Source organism: Larimichthys crocea, chromosome VIII (genome assembly GCF_000972845.2).
Source record: "Larimichthys crocea isolate SSNF chromosome VIII, L_crocea_2.0, whole genome shotgun sequence".
NCBI classification, from domain to species: Eukaryota; Metazoa; Chordata; class Actinopteri; family Sciaenidae; genus Larimichthys; species Larimichthys crocea.
In genome coordinates, this window is record NC_040018.1 from 26,945,167 (window position 1) to 26,964,495 (window position 19,329).

Here is a 19,329-nt window from a genome sequence, read left to right on the forward strand (position 1 = left end):
TGTCATAAATGTGTAAGCATAATCACCAAATATCCCAAACCCAATATCAGCAAAGTTTACAAAAATGTAGATTACAATATTTTGAATCTGGGGTGAAACTAATATCTAATACTATTTCACTGGTTAGTAAATGCTATTTAATAGACTGTACAGCACCTTTCTAGTCTTCTGACCACTAAAGAGACTTTTGTACTACATATCACATTCAGTCATTTATACACGCATTCACTCACTGATGGCATTCGCTACCATGCAAGGTGTGAGCTGATCATTCATATGCATTCTCAATTCACCAATGGCACAGCAGAAGCAATGGGCGAGGCAATGATGTTCAGTATATTGCGTAAAGACATGCCCTGATGAGCCAGGGATCAAACTACAGATCATGTGATTATGGATGATGTGCTCTACCTCCCGAGCTTAGCATAGTTAGTTGAGCATAGTTTGAAGTTTGTTGTCAATTTGGGTTTCCAGTGGCTTTAAAAGTACTCATTTAGTGTGAGAAGTAGGCAGTGACAATTATTGGGAGCTGGAGTTGGATGGAACAGCTCAAATTATAATTTTATATATTATATATAAAAAATATATAATATATTATAAATGTATATCTTATAATTAATTAAAGAGTTTCACCTATAAGTCATCATAAGTATACACTATATGTACACACACACACACGTGCGCGTGCACACACACACACGCGCGCGCACACACACTGTATGTGGGTACATATACATATATTCATATATTTGCTTCTTAATTGGGGTACTGGGCCACAGGTGCAACATAACATTGCAAATCAATCAGAAGTTAAAAGTTTTTGCTCAAGTATATGTTGCTATTTATTCATAAGGATGTTCTCAAGAGCAATCTATAATGAATGCTGAAGCCATGGCCTTTTTGCTATGAGCTTTTGACATGAAAGAAGGCTACCTCTAAACCAATGTAAGATTGATATAAAAAGACATCTGGAGTGCCTTCAAAGAAAACCCTGCATCCTATTTATTACATCTGTGCACACAGATTTACTTCCAACCTTGACTTCAAAGTTTACAGATTAACATTTAAAGGCACCTGGTAGGTTCAAACTTCTTGCTCTGAATTATTACGTAGGTCTATTTGTAAAGTTATTTAAAATTCATAAGACATAGTTTATACTTGCCTTTTTTATGACAAACTATAACTATTACATACAGAATGTTTGAAATACACATTTTCAAATGGTCTTTTTTCTTTGAAAAACATGATTAGAATTTATGGTGAGAATTTGAAACTGAAAACACTTGTTTCTAAAAGAAATGTAACAAGTAAATTAGATAGATAGATAGATAGATAGATAGATAGATAGATAGATAGATAGATAGATAGATAGATAGATAGATAGATAGATAGATAGATAGATAGATAGACAAAACTGATTGGAATGACATCCCACAATCTGGTACTCTTTTCACAATGATGAAAAGGTAATGCTTATTAAAGTTTGTGTTAGGCTAAGTGTTTATTTATCCCCTTATCAGAACTGGGAATAATGAAGCAAAGGTTGTTGCCAGGATGCTGTTTTGTCACTTGACCAGGTTACCTCTCTGCTCATGATCCAAAATGCAAATGTTACTTTTTGTTAGTCTTAGTTTGTAATGTGTGATTTTTGGTGGTTATTGCCATTTTTGTGTTGGTGTGTACCTTTAGTAAGGTGGCTTTTACATTGCTTGAAACCTGTATATATGCGATGACAACAGCTAAAACAAACACAAAAACGTTTCAGTAGTGTACCGTTACCCTTTTCTGTTGATGTTTGATACAGAAAATCAATCAGATGCAGGTTTTCAATATGGTCGTCTCTCATTCTGCAACCCCTGGGTTGTGGGCAAGGGCAGATATTTCAGGAGAGTCATACTTCTTTCTGTCTTCTCCACTAATGAGACAAACGAGCAGACTCTGCTGCTGCTTGACCATGCATACTTAAGTAGGTGGCAACAGAGGGAACAGGAGGCGAAGCCTTTGAAAATAAAAACATGTCTTAGTTCCATAGTATTCTTCATATGAATTCTTGTTTTTCAACAGTTCTCAGTAGCAGCAAGGACATTTGTGTGGAAAACTCAGTGAGATCAAGGACTCAAACAATGAATAATAAATTATACTTGTCTACTATGTATCGTTAGTTAACCTTTTTGTGACTTCTCTTGACTTACAGCAATTTCAATAAAAATCAATTTTCTGTCAGTCAGGGCGAGTGACTAGAGTGGTGAATAAGGTTTTCTTAGATTACCTGTTTTTCTCAGCAATTATGACACATTTACTTTACATTTTATATTGTAACAATTCAGTCTTCAAGGAGGTCAGGATGGTTAATGAATGTATATCTAATATTTATGTCAACAGTTAGCTTTTTAGCTTCACTAGAGGTGTGTCTCTGTATGGCAATGTTGGACGGTCAGTCAGTCCAACACAGTGGTGTTTAATTACGTGCCATTGTAAGTATGTACCAAGTGTAAACCTATTGTGAAGTCACCTATTGGTCTGTGGACAACCATTCTGAAGCCTTTTGTTTATGGACGGTTCCATTTGTAATTTTTTTCGGAGCCAGGAATGATCATTCGGATGGGACCAACCCATTGTGTTTTAACATCAAGTGTCTCTATGTGAAATGTGATTATTCCCTTTAATTCCCTGAAATGTCCACACAATAGAGCACAATAAGTGTGGCTCTTGGCATGTGCACAATCTTGATTTACTATTAACTATTTCCTGAGCTTTTGGTAGCAACACCTGAAGAGTGAGTTTTTATTTTTATTTTTTCATTTTTTTTTTTATTGACATCTGGTTTTTATCTTGCTGGAACTGGTCCTGACCCAAATGAGCATAGAGATGTGATGATCTGCTCATTTGATTTGGCATAATGTTTTTTTATGCTGGATGCCCTTCTTGATGTAACCCTCACCATTTATCCAGGTTAGGGAATAGTAAATGAGTTAACTAAAACCTAATTTTGGACAGAGCCCAGGTTATGATTTCAGCCAAACAAAGCATCAGGTGTGTTCACTGATTGCTTTCTGTCTTGATAAATCATGATATCATTATTACAGATGACTTTCCCTCACAGGACCGTTTTATTTTTCACACTGCTTTCAGAACTTCTAATCTTGAAACATTGAAATATTACATGTGTGATATTAAGTGTTGTGAAAAGGGCCAGCAGCAGTCCCACAAAAGCAAGAACTGCCAAGTATACTGTGACTTTAGCAGTTGGGAGAAACAAGAAGTAAGTAGTTGAGGATCTGTTTGGTATGAAAATGATTTTTAAACACCTACGTACACCGTTATGATTACATATGTCCAAGAGATCCTGGTACACACTTAGATATACTCAACAAAATCATGTTTAAACAACTATTTTATGAAATGTATATAAACATTATCTTTTCAATCAACACATGTAACAATAACAAATCTAATTTATTTGGATGGGGAGTAATTTGCAGCCGCAATAATAAGTTTGTTGACTAATAATCAACAAGCAAATACAGTCTGAAACTCATGCTCATGAATGCGTGCGTTATAATTGCCACAGTAGTCAGCGTGTTCTGTAATCAGTCATGTAGAAAGAATAGCACTAAAATATTTTGTGGTCACAGGCTGCTTTTTCTTGCAGCTGCAGACCATGGGAATAATTGTAAAATAAAGTTGGGTTGATACTTTGACCTGTGCAGGATGAGCAAGCGTAAACCATGCAAGAAATGTTGTTGGCTGTATGATTTATTATTATCCTCTAGGATCTAGCAAATGAAAGAAAAATATAATCATTGGTCATACTTTTTTCCCCGTTCAAGGCAGCATCACAGAAATAATTTCTTCATAGAGAGATAATACCTGTATGTGAGCGGGTCATTAAGATTCCTGCAAGAAAGTGCAACAAGATTTTTTAAACCAATTCTGCTGGTGGGCAGATGTTAGCTACAAGCATGTAACACATAACAAAAAAAAAAGCATGATACTGCCTTCAACCAAATACCTGTAATCTGTCACAACTGGAGAAACATGTCTTTTTTATTCCTTTTAAATATCAACGGGTTCCATGAAACCGCCTGAAGGTAATTTTACACACCACTGACACAAAACATGTTTTAGCTGTTTCATACAGAATTAGACAAACTATGGTGTTAGCAAGGAAAATTGGATTATGGAGGATATATTTTAATCTCATGTGTCAACAGGTTAAAATACCTTGTAGAAAGACAGGGATACAAGGACAATAGCATGCAGCCCCAAGAAAATCAATCAAGAATGCAACACAGCAGCAGACGTTTGGACACTGAAAATGATTTGACATAAAACATTTTCTGAGGATTATGCCGTCCCTCTAGGATACGGTCACATAACTTGGAAAAAAATGCAGATTTCTTTCCTAGAAGACTCTAATAAAGCTTAAAAGCAACATACTTCAGGCCTGGCTGTTTGGAATGTGTGTATTTAAATATTAACATTAACATATGTGTCAGCTAAAGCTAAGGATTTGTTTATTTTTTCACATTTAAGGATGGTAGGTGAAATAGAATTATTATCACCAAGTATGCAAAATATAAATGTTGTCGTATCACCATACATGTGATTACAGCTTGTCTACAGCACTGACAACAGATCCAGACATCTTACACTTTGCAAAATCTCCCTTCCTGCCTAGCAATCGCTGACTGTTAGAAGGTGAGGAAGAGATCTGAGGTTACAATGTCTATAATAAATTTTTGTGATAAAACCGAAGCCTGAGGTTATCAATTATCATCGATTCATGTAAGAAATAATTAGCAGATTAATCAGAAATAAAAATTAGCATTTGTTGAAGAGTGCTTTTACTTCAAATACATTAAAGAGGTACTGTACACTTAAAAGTGCTTTTTGTGACCTGAAACTGAAATTGCATGACTGGACTGTGATGAGACACATCAATGCTTGTGTTAATGCCTCAAAAGGGCATCTACTGTTTTAAACATCCTGACACTTGGCAGGCCAATATTGACATGGAGTCAAGCGTTTGGGGTTTTATATAATTAACTAAAATAATTTAAAAAAAGGAATATTAATGCCCTCTGTGGCTACATACTGACACTCCACCACAGACACACACACACACACACACACACACACACACACTGGAGTGACTGTCAAAGCTCCAGCGGACACTCTTGTTTCCACGGAGAGCCTGACAGCAGCTGCTCATCTGGTTAGCTCTGACTACCAGCCCCTGCTACACTGAGTGGTGGTCGGTCTGTCAAACTGTCGCTCACTCTGGTTGGTGTCTCCTCTTGTGTCATACACCACGCAGCCATGAGGCCACGGCCCCTACAGTGCTGCATCTTTTAAATATCCTTGGAGGAAGGTAGCTGGTCGAATTTGGATCTGATAAGCACATTTTCCTGACTATATGTACATGCTTTTACCTAAAGACTAGAGAATCAACAGGATTTTTAAAAAAACAAAACAAAAAAACAATAGATTGACTAAGATTTGTTTGTGTCAGGTGACGTGAAGGGTCCAGATGCCAGATCGTAAGCAGTTCCAAGTGGAGCAGTTGAGCCGGGGGATGAGGGGCCAACTTTGAAAGTCGTGTTTCTAAGTCACAGCTGTCGACTCCTTTCTGTTTTTTACTTGTACCTGTAGTATTTTCAAAGTGTAATATTCCTTTTACTGACAATGTTTTCAGTTTTACACTCATGATGACCTTGTCTGATGTGTCTGAGACCCACACTATGTTCATTTCTAACTATTTGTACTTTGAATCACCCCTACTGGATCCCTGAATTATTAAGCACCCACAGCTGTGAAATGGAGGGTATTTCAATCACATGAGTAGAGAATGCAAGAACCGACTGACTGATTAGATCACTAAAGAAGATTCTTTGTCTTCTGGCAAATATTGGCTTTGCTTTAATGCCCTTTGATAATAAATGAGATAAAATCCTCTGAACTTGTTTTGCAAGTTGTGACCACATTTTCTACTTTTGATATCTGATTTATCTACAAACACAAAGAGTAGTCGCTTTTAGTTGGCTCCAAGGCTACCTTGTTAAAAAATAATGCGTAGAAGATTGCAGTGTTAATGTTTGAAATATGACAGTATACATGTTTTTGCCTAGAGTGAGACTGAATTGATGTGTCTGCATGTTTGTGAGTGTGGGTATGTTTGTCATGAGCCTGTGTGTTTTCAGTCTAAATTACACACCTGGATTATTAACAGCTGGAGGAGTCATTGACGTCTGCCAGCGTTTGTTCTGAATGGAGATGAACATGTGCTTCCACCTTAGTCCGTCTTGTCTTCTTCAACAGGAGAGACTCTGCTATATCATTAGGTCCAGACACCTTCTGATCACCTCTTCAAACATTTTTTTATATGTAATTTAAATCTTAGTAAGTATTTTGAAAATTCACTCCCTCTGTATGTTTGCTCTTTCCTCCAGTCGATCTGTCCTTGCATGTGGTTTAATGTAAGCTGACAGTAATGTGTAAAACAAGGTTGTGTAGCGTCTTTAAAACCTCCAAGATGGTAAATGCACAACAATAAATGGGCTGCATGAGGTCAATAGGATTTCACCAGTGCCTGTCCTTCACCTTATTGCCCACCAATGCCCTATTATAGGTTTGGCAATCAATTTAACTGCAGAACTGCAGCTCTCAACTACTCCCATCGACATTATAGTGTCTCCGTATCTCTATTTGAAATAATATCGAAAAAGCTCAGAAACCACTTGCAATTTGCACCTTTTTAATTTGCATAACAGCCAACTATGGTCAATTACACCCACGTTGTTTGTGGACTAGATACAAAGCTAAACCAATATGGAAAGAAAACCCATTCCCCACATGGAGCAGACGAAATCAAAACCAGCAATGTATGTCTTTTACACAGCAGGACACCTAAATGTCTCAGTCATAGATGAAACACATTCATTTCGTTTCAAATTATTTAATGAAATAAATGAATAAATTCTGGCCACAAGCCCACAAACAGGGTGCAGCATTGCCATTTTACAGAGTGACTACAAACTGCTGAACCCGCTTAGTAAGGATATAGCCGTGTGGACCACAAATAAACAGAATATGGTGTGTTTTGATTGCAATAAAGTGATCAAAGGGATGCTGAAATATTTGTAAAAAGTCAGGTCTGTCTGGAAGACAAGATAAGGTTCAGATTAATAAGGGCTATGCTTACCTAGTTCATACTTTAGTACAACTGAGAGTAACATCTTCAGCCCTTACCAGATCTAGGTCCTTGCTTACTTTCCTTCAAGCAATTTTCTTTTCTGCTGGTCTCTATATAAATACAAAGTTGTATCATAGGTGTCCACAGATGGATATAATAACAACAGAGGATGTCTGCCACAGACAGTGAAGGTAAATCTACTTTTTAAACCCAAAGGTTTAAAAACTAAGCTCTGATCTCTCCTTACTCCCACCAGTAAACAGCTCCAGATCAGAGCAGAATCTAGCAGGTGTTTATTTCTGAGAAGCACCGGCTCTGCTGTCTCCTCCTAGAGCTCCCCCAGGCTGCTGATGCTGGAAAATACCCAGTTCTCTCTCTCTTTGTCCTCATGTTGGACTGAGGGCAGACTTGACATTACAGCGACTCATTATAACCTCTCAAGGCACAAGTGATATTACAAGAAAGTACTGACCAAAGTTAATAATTTAACATGCTGATTTGAGTAGATATCTCTACGACACAACACATAAAAGTATTTGATAAAATGTCATGTTGCCTCTTTACACTCTGGTCATAATTCTTGAACCATAATTTTGGCCAAGTCGTACATACTGTCCTTTTAAATCCGCAATGCCCTCTTCTGAAGATTTATTTACCAAAAGAGGACGCACTTACTCCATTAACATCCCGGTTGTATGTAATGCTCAATGACCCATTAAAAGCATAATGGTAAAACCCACAATACTTTCTTTAAAAGCCAATGACGCAGGTGGACGTTGTTAAGTCTGGTGCAATCCTAATGATACTCATTCCTTGTTCCTCAAAATAATTGATAAAAGAAAGAAATTATGAAAGAGCTGTTTTTTAAAATATATATACACAATTTAAAAAAAAGAAATTGTTTTATTTATATTCAAGATTTAATATTTAAAAAGATATACATACCTTTATACAGTCCTTTTTATGTGTGATTATAAAGACACAGATGAGGCAGCTGATCAGCATCACAGCCATGGCAGGCACACACACTATGCTATACAGTATAAATCTCATCCATAAGGACACATGATACAAGGACAACATGTGTTCTCTTCATCATTAACAGATAGCACTGATACTTCTGTATGTGAATATATTTCAAAATAATGCTCAGCTGTATCTGTCATAAATACGTGTACAGTACACTGATGCACACTCCCTCTCTCTATCACACATAAACATGTACTCTCACACGCACACCTACTTCCAACTTTTCTGGTGTCCGGTTTGTTGCAGGCGTTCGGGTATCTGTCCTCTTGAGCAGACCATCTGCTCCTTCCTATTTATTGCTTGTATCCCCAGTTGTGCTCTATCCTTCTGGTGGTCTCCCACCCCCATGCCAAAGCAGACACCAATTAGAGAGTTATGCATTTCACTTCTTTCTGGCACTCATTATGTCATATTCAGTTAGAGTTTCCTTTACTGTCTTCTGTTCCTTTGAGCACTTTTAAGACTTCCAAACACCCACAAATTCCAGCAAGATGGAGTTAGGTAAGGTGAGCAACAAACCATATGCTATTTCAAAGTGTTTTTGTCTCTTTGAGATTTCTTATAACATGGATGATTCGCAGTTATTTGGATAATATTAGGAGTCCCTGCTGAACGCCCGCATTGTCTGATGCTACAGTTTCAAAATAAATTGTTTTTCAATTCATCTTTTGCATAGACCGTTACCAATGCACCCAAAGTTATCTTATAAGACATCCCTTCTTATCTCATGAAACCTCCATCCACTGTAGCCATGGACTTACACTGATCTTTTGATTGATTTGTTTTGCATTGTTTATGAGTTTGTTGATGAGGGTGAGGATGTTCAGGATCTACTCTCTAAAGCAATGGCATAACACATGCCTGCATCTGTTGGTCATTCCTCTTGTTGCACTTTAGACACAAAGCATTTACTGTCAGTTTTTGGAATTTGTGGAGATAATGGTGTTCTTTCATCATCTATGAGGTCATGATTTTGAGTTTTCTTGTTTTATATTATCACAATTATCTCCCTGTCTTTGGCTTGTATTCGTGCCTTTGTTGTGTTTGCCGCCAGTTGTGATTATATGTCCCAGCCTGATTAGTGGCTGTGGTCTGAGTCTCGTCATCTTGTCTCAGCTTGTGTATTTAGTCTCTGTGTTCTTGGTTTCCTTTTCAGGTCATACTGCGTCCTGTATTCTGTATCTGTTCCCCAGTTCAGTGTTCATTCCCCAGTCCTTTGTTCTGTCTTGCTCCAGCACCCGCTCCTAGTTTTTCTCAGTTCTGGATTTTTGTTGGTTGGACTTCAGTTGTTCAGATTTGGACTTTCTTTTATACATAAGATATATTGATTTTGTTTGTTTTGCCTGGAAAATGTTGCTGCTTTTTGTTATTGTGTTTTCATATTCAGTAAATCATTAGAGTTACCTTTTGTTTACTTACCTCCATGTCTGCATTTAGGTCAACTTCCTGAACACTAAACATTTTGTATGTTTAAGGTTTCGTAACTGCCTTTTGTGGCGATCCATCTCCCTATCCTCTGCACCCTTTCTTTTGCCACAATATAGTCACACAGGTTCAGGCTTTAGTTTAGATGCCATTGAATGTTAAATGCAGAATAGTTGCATTTGAACACAGATGGGGTTAGCTCTGCTCTTCTTGAATGCACAATGCCAAACAGGCAGCTATGGACCTCTCAGAGTGAATATCCTTGGACGAAGCAGTGGTAGATATATTTTATGCCTTCTTTTCTTCTTTTACAGTATGTTTTATATCATATATTACATAGAGCAGGCAGTTGCAAAAGTACACTGTCAAACACCATGAATGAAAACATGTACTACATTATACCATCTCAAGAAAAAAATGAAGCCTCATTAAGTCCTTTTCATCCCTCAAGAACCCCATTAAATAAATGACTCTGTCAGTTGTGTTAAAACTCATGTTTAAAAGTGTCTATGATAGGTTTGGTAATAAACGTGAATGGCAACTAAATATAAAATAAATACATTACAAAATTTTAAATAAATATTTTGTTTTCAGCATTTACAAATGACAGACAGCCTATTTAACCATGACACTGTCCACTCACATAAAGGTAATTCACTGGAGAGTAGCTTTGACAACCAGAGTGTGGAGATCCACTAAAGATCCACAGTGATAAGTCAAGCCTTAAATAACCAATTAGAAGTCAAACCCTGTGTGAAATAGAACATTAGATTGCAAATGGCTAATGGATCAGTACAGACTCCCCTCACAAAATAATAACACATTTGATTAGGTCTAATTTTACAATTGGTAACACACATTTCTCAATATTGAGACTTCATTGACATCACACAGTCAGGACATCAGAAGTCAATGTGGACCAAATGGTGGCTTTTTGTTTTATCACTCCAACTCAACCACCAGCAAGAAATTGTATTTACATACAATTGTAAAAACGCTGAAATTTCCATTCAAATAATATTACTGGAAAATCCATCCATCTATTTTTCGCTTATCTTTCGCTTACCGCTCATGCTTATCAGGGTTCTGGGGGCTGCAGCCAATCCCAGCTAGGCGAGATGCAGGGTACACCCTGGAAATGTTGCCGCTGCGCTGACACGTAGAGACAAACTATTCATACTCGCATTCACACCTATGGGCAATTTAGAGTCATCAATTAACCTGCTTGTCTTCGAACATGTAGAAGAAGCACACAGAGAGAATTGAGGTGGGCATGCAAACTTGAGTTAACTATCAAGAATTATTTTTAAAAATGCTCCCAATTGGGACATACATCATTAAGCGTCTATTTTTTCATTCTTTGATGACCTGCCACTGGTACAGATATCCATGCCGCCCTAATGACTTTGTTAATCCCCTGACCTTTCCTGTAATCCCACCATTCATGGTTCCAAGAGGATGTTAGACGATGGTGATATACTAAATACGGATCTTTAGCACTCCACTAAGTTTTTACTTTATTGTATTTTCTTTTTTATAAATTTCTACAGAGATAGATTTGGTGATAACTTTTCTTATTTTCCTGAGTACATTAATTACCCACAGCAGCCTAATATTCTCTGAACAAAAGATCAACGGATAAAAGTAGATATGTCGAAAGTATGTGTCAACAAGATAACTTGAGTAATCCACTTGATGCCCTGACAGTGTTATCAGAATAAAACCCCTGCAAACAGCTGTGTCTGTATCTTTCCCATGTTGCCTGCAGTGAGGTGTAACCAATGGGAAAGCAGAGAAACCACAGAAAGCTTGACAAAATATCTTATTTTCCTAAAAGCATGTTGCGCGTGCGTGCGTGTGCAGTATGTGCATGTGTATACATTTATTCAGGCTGTGACAGCATGTGCATACAAACTGTTGTGTGAATGTGTACATCTATGTGAGTTTATGTGCACACATGAGAGCTGCCATGGCAAGACATTACCTTCTCCTGACAATGCAATTAAAGCTCTGGTGCTGCATGTAACCTTCTATTTACTGTCCAGGGAGACCAATAAATTGCCCCCATATTTGTCACAATAAAGGAGCCATCAGACTCAAGGAAGTCGGTACGTGTGTATGAATCTTGATGCAGAGCAGCTGTTCAATTAAAGTGCTAAGGTGGATATGCACCCAAGGCACTAGCATGTCTCCAGCTCTAGGTGAGGCAAAGACACTGTACCCTGAAATGACACTGACACTGGAATCCAGGAACAAGGTTGCATGTGTACTAATTGTCCGTGAAACTTTTGCTGCCTGGTTTTAATTATATGTCCAGCTGTACGCGTATGTTTCCAGCTTTTAAAAATAGGATTCATTAAAATACATAAAGACAACAAAGCACCTACCCCAGCCTGTGATCTCAAAGAGATATGCCATATATTTCCGAGGAGAATGAAAGATATAAGATGTGGATGTGGCAGACCTGTTGATAACTTTTTTTTATTTTTATTTTTTTTATATGATTGTCGTGACAACCCTGAGAGCTTTCTTGTATCTGGGGAGGAACATTGTTAAAGTTAGAAGACTACTGACGGTTTGCAGGGATGAACTTGTGTCTTATTTATCAAGCAGGAGCACTAGGTTCACAGTTTGCCTGTCAGCTGAAGCATTCTACTTGTGTCAGCAATGAAGTGCAACTCTCTCCTTTATGCATATACATTTGCATACCACGTCCCCACCCAAATAATTGGAGGTCTGTGCTACGTACAGAGTAGGCACACCGTAAAAGTGTCTAGGGAGCTGAACTACATTTGTCATAAAAATAATATTAATGAAGAGGTAGTCTACATCACACCTAACAGAGAATGATTTATTTTAAATTATTGTATGTCATTTAAGCATTTAATGGCTGCATAAGCACTTTAAGTCACAATGTCACAATCGCAATGTCATCCCATCAATTTTAGTCCAAAACATCTGAAGAAATATTAAATGTATTCCCATGAAATTTGAGGGTGTTTTTGTTGTTTCCTTTGCTATAGGGTTTAGGTAGCTTCCCTTAAAACACTAAGTTGTTGTTAGTCTGTTTGTTTTTTTGGCCTGGTTCACTGCAAAGAGAAGTCTCATTTTTCTCCAGTTTATTTAATGTATTTGGTATTGATAGCAGCAATAAAACTGCCTGATTTTGACTATCAATAAGTGTGAACTCTTATTTATGTTACACTCGCTACACTAGACAGGGATGTAACAGGGGCCTCAGAGTATGAATCTTCTCACTTTTGTGATCACGTGTCATCTCATCCATCACTTCTATCAAGTCAAAGTTTGAAAAACTGACACTAACAAGTACATGCTTAACATTAAATAAGGGAGGTTCACAGTGCTGCTAACATGGCTGTAGACTTTATAGCGTTGTTTAAGTTTCCATGGCCACCTCCAAATTTAGCACTGCCTGACAAAAAAATGATTGACAGAGGACATCTTACATTATCGTGAATCAATTAAAATTAATTCATCAACACCAGTGACAAATGAAAGGGAACTTTCAATAAAGTCAAACAATGTCAGCACTTTCCAAATTCTATTCAATTTTTTTTTTCTGTCCGTCAATTTGTCATTCTCTCACAGCTTTTGGTTTTAGTTGAAAGACCAGCAAATTGGAGAGGCTACAGTATGTTCAGCCAGAGGAGAGCCATTACAGAAAATGGGAGAGAGAGGACAAGTGAGAATGTGAATGGAGACAGAGGGATGATATTTGGACAGTTGTATAATTGACTCCTTATCCAATGCTCTTTGCACATCCGAAGCTCTCACTCTTCTTTCACTCTGTGACTGATCAGATGTTCTCAAAAATGTTGTAACTCAGGCAACAAAAATAAATCTATTCCACAATAAAAATGTATCTTGACAACTGGTCTTCTTGTTCTTTCCTTTACTTTCATGCCCCGCCATTGTCTTTCTTCCCTTTTTGCTTCTTTTTTTTTTTATATAACCTCATGACAGCCCAGAGTTTGTCTGTAATGTCAGATGTGTCAGCATCCGATGCACAGTGAGTGTGACATGTTTTAGCCTACAGTGCCGTTTGCTACTGGATCGGATAGTTGATAGTGTTTAAAAGTTATTTTGAGCATGTATAATCTTTTGTCTTATTATGGCTGAAAGGTAATCTTGATGATGTCAAAATCGACTCCATTTATTCATGTTTGATGTAAGTGTATAAAATCTAAATAAGGTTTGATAATATGCGGCTATGCATACTGATTAAGAGGAGAGACTTGTAGACCATTAGCCACCTTTGAATTCAGGATAAATACTGATCCTCGGTGTGACTTGTGGTAGAAAACGTATCCATGTCACAAACTGATTTAGCAAATTTGGAGGCAGTAGAGATTGACCTAAAATAATATATATTTAAAACACAACTGAACAACACAAATGAAGTGAAGGGTGTGGATGGATGGATGGATGGATGGATGGATGGATGGCATGTATGATGCTTTCAAGGTGCAAAAGAAGGTGATGATACTACCTGGGCAGACCTGGGTATATACCTTGAAAGGCCCAGTTGATCAGGTGACCCACTGTAGAATAGTTGATGACCCTCCCATGTTAGCCATTTGGCTGCAGAAGGTGGCCATGGTAGGTGTTACATTCAATCACTCCTCAGAAAGCAACATACTCAGCGTAACAGACTGGTCTTGGTTCTCATAACATAGCAGTGTCAAATTCTTCTCCTTGCCTCGCAGATCGAATCAATTCTAACTAGTTTAACCTCAAGTAGCTTATTGAATTGTCCCACTTATTTAAGAGTTAACGCTGTTCGTATCATTCCTATTTTCTGTCTTATTAGGAATACAACAATCAGTGATCTAATTATTGCCATAAAGGATACAAAATGTGCCACTGTGAGTCTTGTGGATTGCTGCATTATACTGGAACAGAACAGTGTATCTCTAGTCTTATCACACAACTTAAGCGAACTCCAACACACTGCCTCAAAATGCCTTTCATGGAAATTATTGGAGAGATGTCACCATCTGCCAGTGTAAGCACAGTAGGAAATTATAACTGTCTGGTAAAAATCTTGTACTTCCAAAATGCCAATGTAACAGTAACTGAAATAGTCAGTTTTTGAGATTATTCATTAGGAATTGAGAAGTCATGTAAATGCTACTGAATTAACTAATAAGGTCCAATACTCAACATGTTGATTCTTTTAAAGGACATGTGTCTCTATTTGATGTGGTGGCAGACGGAGTGGCTTCCTATATTGACTCAAGATTGATAAACTGTCTTTACCATGTTCTGTTTTTAATGGTGGTTGTTTTCCTCCTATCACTGCTCAGTTTTCTAATTTCTTGGCACACAGATGCGTTTATGCATAGTAATGATAATTCATTCTTCCTAAGTTGGTTGAATGCCACCGCGTTGTCATTTAATATGTTCCTCTCTGCTCCTTAAGTTTACGTAGTTTGGCATGGATGCATTTAAGAGAACTATTTAGCAGCCGGCCAATTCATAGTTTAAATGGAATTATGTATTTCACACTGTGAGTTTCAGACTATATTGGAAACCAGGTAAATAAGGCCACTATTTTCTGTCAGAAAAGTCTAGGCTAGAAACCCTGCTTGTTGGTCGTGAGTTGACATATCTGCCACATTCTCAAGACATGTCATCTGTCTGTCCGAGGGACAAAGGAAGCTGGAGTCATGATGACATGTAGATGACAAAGTTCTGTGCTTTGGGTTCCTGCTGTCTCCCCATATAAATATAACTTTCAGCAGACACAGTTATCTAGAAATAGTTAGCAGCATGCCCACTGTTGATGTCGTATATATGATGCAGTTTATTCATCTTGTGCAGGAGGATGAATATCCTGGGGATTGAATGCTGGGAGTACATGATTCCATGCTACATGTTTCAGGTTAAGATTTAAGAGAAACTGACCTGACAAAGAAATGTGCAAGACGGTTTCGAGCAGAGGCTCAGGGAAGGCGGGCCGCTAAATAGATATGGAAGCTCATTTTAACAGAGTTCAGACTCTCCCACACAGGAAAAGGAAATCTCAGCACTGATTTTTTTTCTGATGACATCTTGCCAAAACTTGGTTCAATGTGTATTTTGTGGCCTGTTCGGTCTTAATCTATTTGTGGACTGATTAAATCTCAGGTTATTGTTGACAACGAAAGAGTTCACATCAGTGAAGTTTTAATTGAATTGTGTATGTGGTATGCAAACTACCACTACAGGTGGGCTATTTACAGTAAGATGTGGTGTCACCAGGCCTAACTGTACTGTGTCTTTGTATTCTCTCTTTCTCCAAGTTAAGCTGTGTGGATGTCCATGAGTAGCACTTTCCAATTTGCACCTAGTTACTACTATACCAGGTGGCCTCAGGAGAAGGATAGATTGGGGTGCTGACCTTTCTGTGATGTCATGTTGACAAGTATGATGGCATTTTGAAATAGATAGTGTGGAAAGGTTGCACAACTGCCCTGCCAAAATATATACTGTAGTACAGTAAGTTGCGCTGGATGTACTGGAAAATAAAGAAAAATAAGAGATTTGGTTTACACAAGGAATCTTAGATACTTCATATAATACTATATCATTTAAAACTTGAGGAGAGTGAGTTGAGTGAAAAGCCAGACTGAGTAAGTTAATTGTTAGCATTACAACAGCTATGCAATACATTTTCCAATCATACTTACCTTTGAATAATTCTTGAAATACAATAACCCAAAAATTCATTTTAGTCCTAAATGCCCTCAAACATGGCTGGCTTATTTTGTAAGATTCTTATTAACACAAGGTGTATATTTACTATAATCATACAATGGCATAACTGTTGAACCCAAATACAGACCAGAACACCATAATCAGTTAAACACAGTTTTTTTGTGAGGTTGGGTAGGAGATAATGGCTTAGCCAGTGGGGTTCTTTCGGGAGCGGTGTGGAGTGAGAGTATGTTGGTTGTTGAAAGACAAAGTGGCAAAGTACTAATCCTGTTGTAGTGGCAAAATCCAAAGTACAACTGAAGATAGGAGGCAGCTGGAGGTAGCGACAGGGAGGCAGACAGTGACATCCTGTGACAAGAAGAAACACAGGTTACTAAGAAATCAGATAAAAGAAAAAAATAGAGTCTGGATGAATGAGCTGGGGTTATATATACTGTGCAGGTAAGAGTTGATCAGGAGATCAGTTGCAAGTGTGTTTGGTGATTGGCAGAAAGCCACACCCAGCAGCACACACACACACACACACACACACACACACACAAACACACAAACACACACCCTTTCACACACAAACTGGGAACAAAGATAGAACATGTGGAAGGGAAACAAAAGGAAAACACAGGGAGAAAGGAAAACAGGAGAGAAAACAAATACTTTTTCTTTTTTACAATGTAATTTATCTTCCTGTTTTCTCTTCATAGTACCTCAAATGACTTCCCACCTCATACAGTAACCAAGTACATTGTCCATGAAGACAAGTTAATGGAGCTGTTCAAAAGATGTCCAATTTGCAATCGGAGCTGTGTGGTTTCCAAATGTCATTGGGACACTTTTCCAAGCGAAGCAGAGCTGTGCTCACTGCGAGTACTTTTATCAGTGGTCCAGCCAACCAATGATGAACAACATATCAGCAGGTAACCTGCTCATCCCGAAGTTTGCCCCAGAAAACGTGGTGAGCTTCTACATGGGAATATTGTGCAGGTGGAAAAAAAAAAAAGAGAGAGAGAATGCAAATTTTAACTTCTATTATTCATTTTTTCCCCTCTTTATAAGAAATAGCATATTAAGTGTTTAACCACAATATTGTAATGTGATTCTTATTAGACTCCAGCTGCTGCTGATGCACTACAATGATGATGCACATTGACTTGGCACAGCTGGAGAACTCAGATACTCCTTTGTTTACACATACATAAGCATGAGGACATAAAGAGTGTGCCTGCTCATCCTATTTCAGGAACATTCTTCTACTTCAGGTTATTTATTTTTTTTTAGATGTAAAAGCAGCATCATGATTAGTTTGGGGAAAATTGTATTATAACTCATACAGTGATGGAGCTGCTTTTACACAACATTGTGGAAGGCGTGCATCCATGTCAAGAGTTTATGAACACAGTTCTTATACCAGAGAGACGTTTGGTTTCTGACAATAGGTAGGCAGTGTCCAGACACAAGTCACCACACATCAGAGCACCTTTCAGATTTTATGAACTTACTGGAAACATGTTGAGTGTGAAGGTACAGTCAACTTTGCTGTCCAACTCCAAAAAATGAGAGAAGAGAATCTACCCTACCTGTGGCACACAAAGTCACTTTACAGAAAAGGCAATATCTGCACTCAACAGAGAAACCAAAGCCCAGGTAATGATGTCAATAAGTAAAACTAGTCCAGTAGCCATTAAATGTGGCAACTGCAATAGTTATGTTTGCACCTCTACATGCTGGGCAATGGTGTAACTGACACATTTTTTTTTTGAAAATACAATGTGAAAATACAAACCTTGTATAAACCAAACATGAAAGGCCTGTGCCAGGGCAGTTGCAGTAATAGGTGATAGGTTTTTGAGTAGTGGTTTTAACATTTACTTCCGAGCTGTACATCACAATAAACACAGAATATAACACGAGAACCGTCAACATTCGAATATGCTTTTCAAGTCATGGGAGGAGGGAGGGTGCTAGGACTTAGCTAACTAAAAGCACCTGAAACAAGCTTGTGGTGTAGCCTACAGTGTTTTGTAAGGCATGGTATTAAAGACTAGGGACAATGCCAGCATCTAAAGTGACACTTGCATTCTGGTTTATATGCTTTCAAGTTTATATTGCTGCTTAATATGATGCACTTGACCAGATAATTAGCTATTCAGCATACAAACAGACATTTACAGTGCACTTTTCCCACAATGATTGGTTGATCACTTGTTAAATAAGCTAAGGTGCAAGGACAAGAATGTCCATGTTTGTAAGTAAGATGAGAAGCAGACTTTAGCAGAAGAGCAAATGTGGGTTGTTGTTCAAAGACTTTGACTCTTGTGGAGCAGGCTGATGTTAGTTCAAAATGAAACAGCTGTATGGAAACAAGATCTCCATGTGTGTAGATGGAGCACTACATGTGAACCATAAATTAATGCACTGTTAGCGGGAACCATCATGAAACCAAAAAAATATACATTTTTCCCTCAAATCAGATCACAGGATTTGTGATTTACAGAGCAGATATGTATGCCACAGTAGACCAAAGAAATGTTGCACAAAACAGGAAGAAAACGTGTGAATGAGTACATGACCTCCTCTCACCATCTAAAGGGACCAAGAAGAGACTTGAAGCTTCTCAAAAGAAAAGAACAAACAACAAATAGTAAAACAAAAGCTTTCATCCAGGAGATTGAGAGTCTTAAGAAACACATATGCATCCCAAATATGCTTCCAAGGATAATTAAATAAATGTATGGTCTGAGTCAGACCAGAATTCTTCTTTCAGAACAAAATCTCCCTTGAAATCCCCCAAAGACATTTACCAGAATTAAGATTATGCTTCACAATAGATGGAACACACACTTGGTTCTCCTTACACACATCTACAATAGATTTATGTAGCATATCAGCTCAACCAAAGAGATGACCATCTTTTTCATCTTAAATTAAAATAGTGACCTGCAGACTGACTTAGGCAACATTAT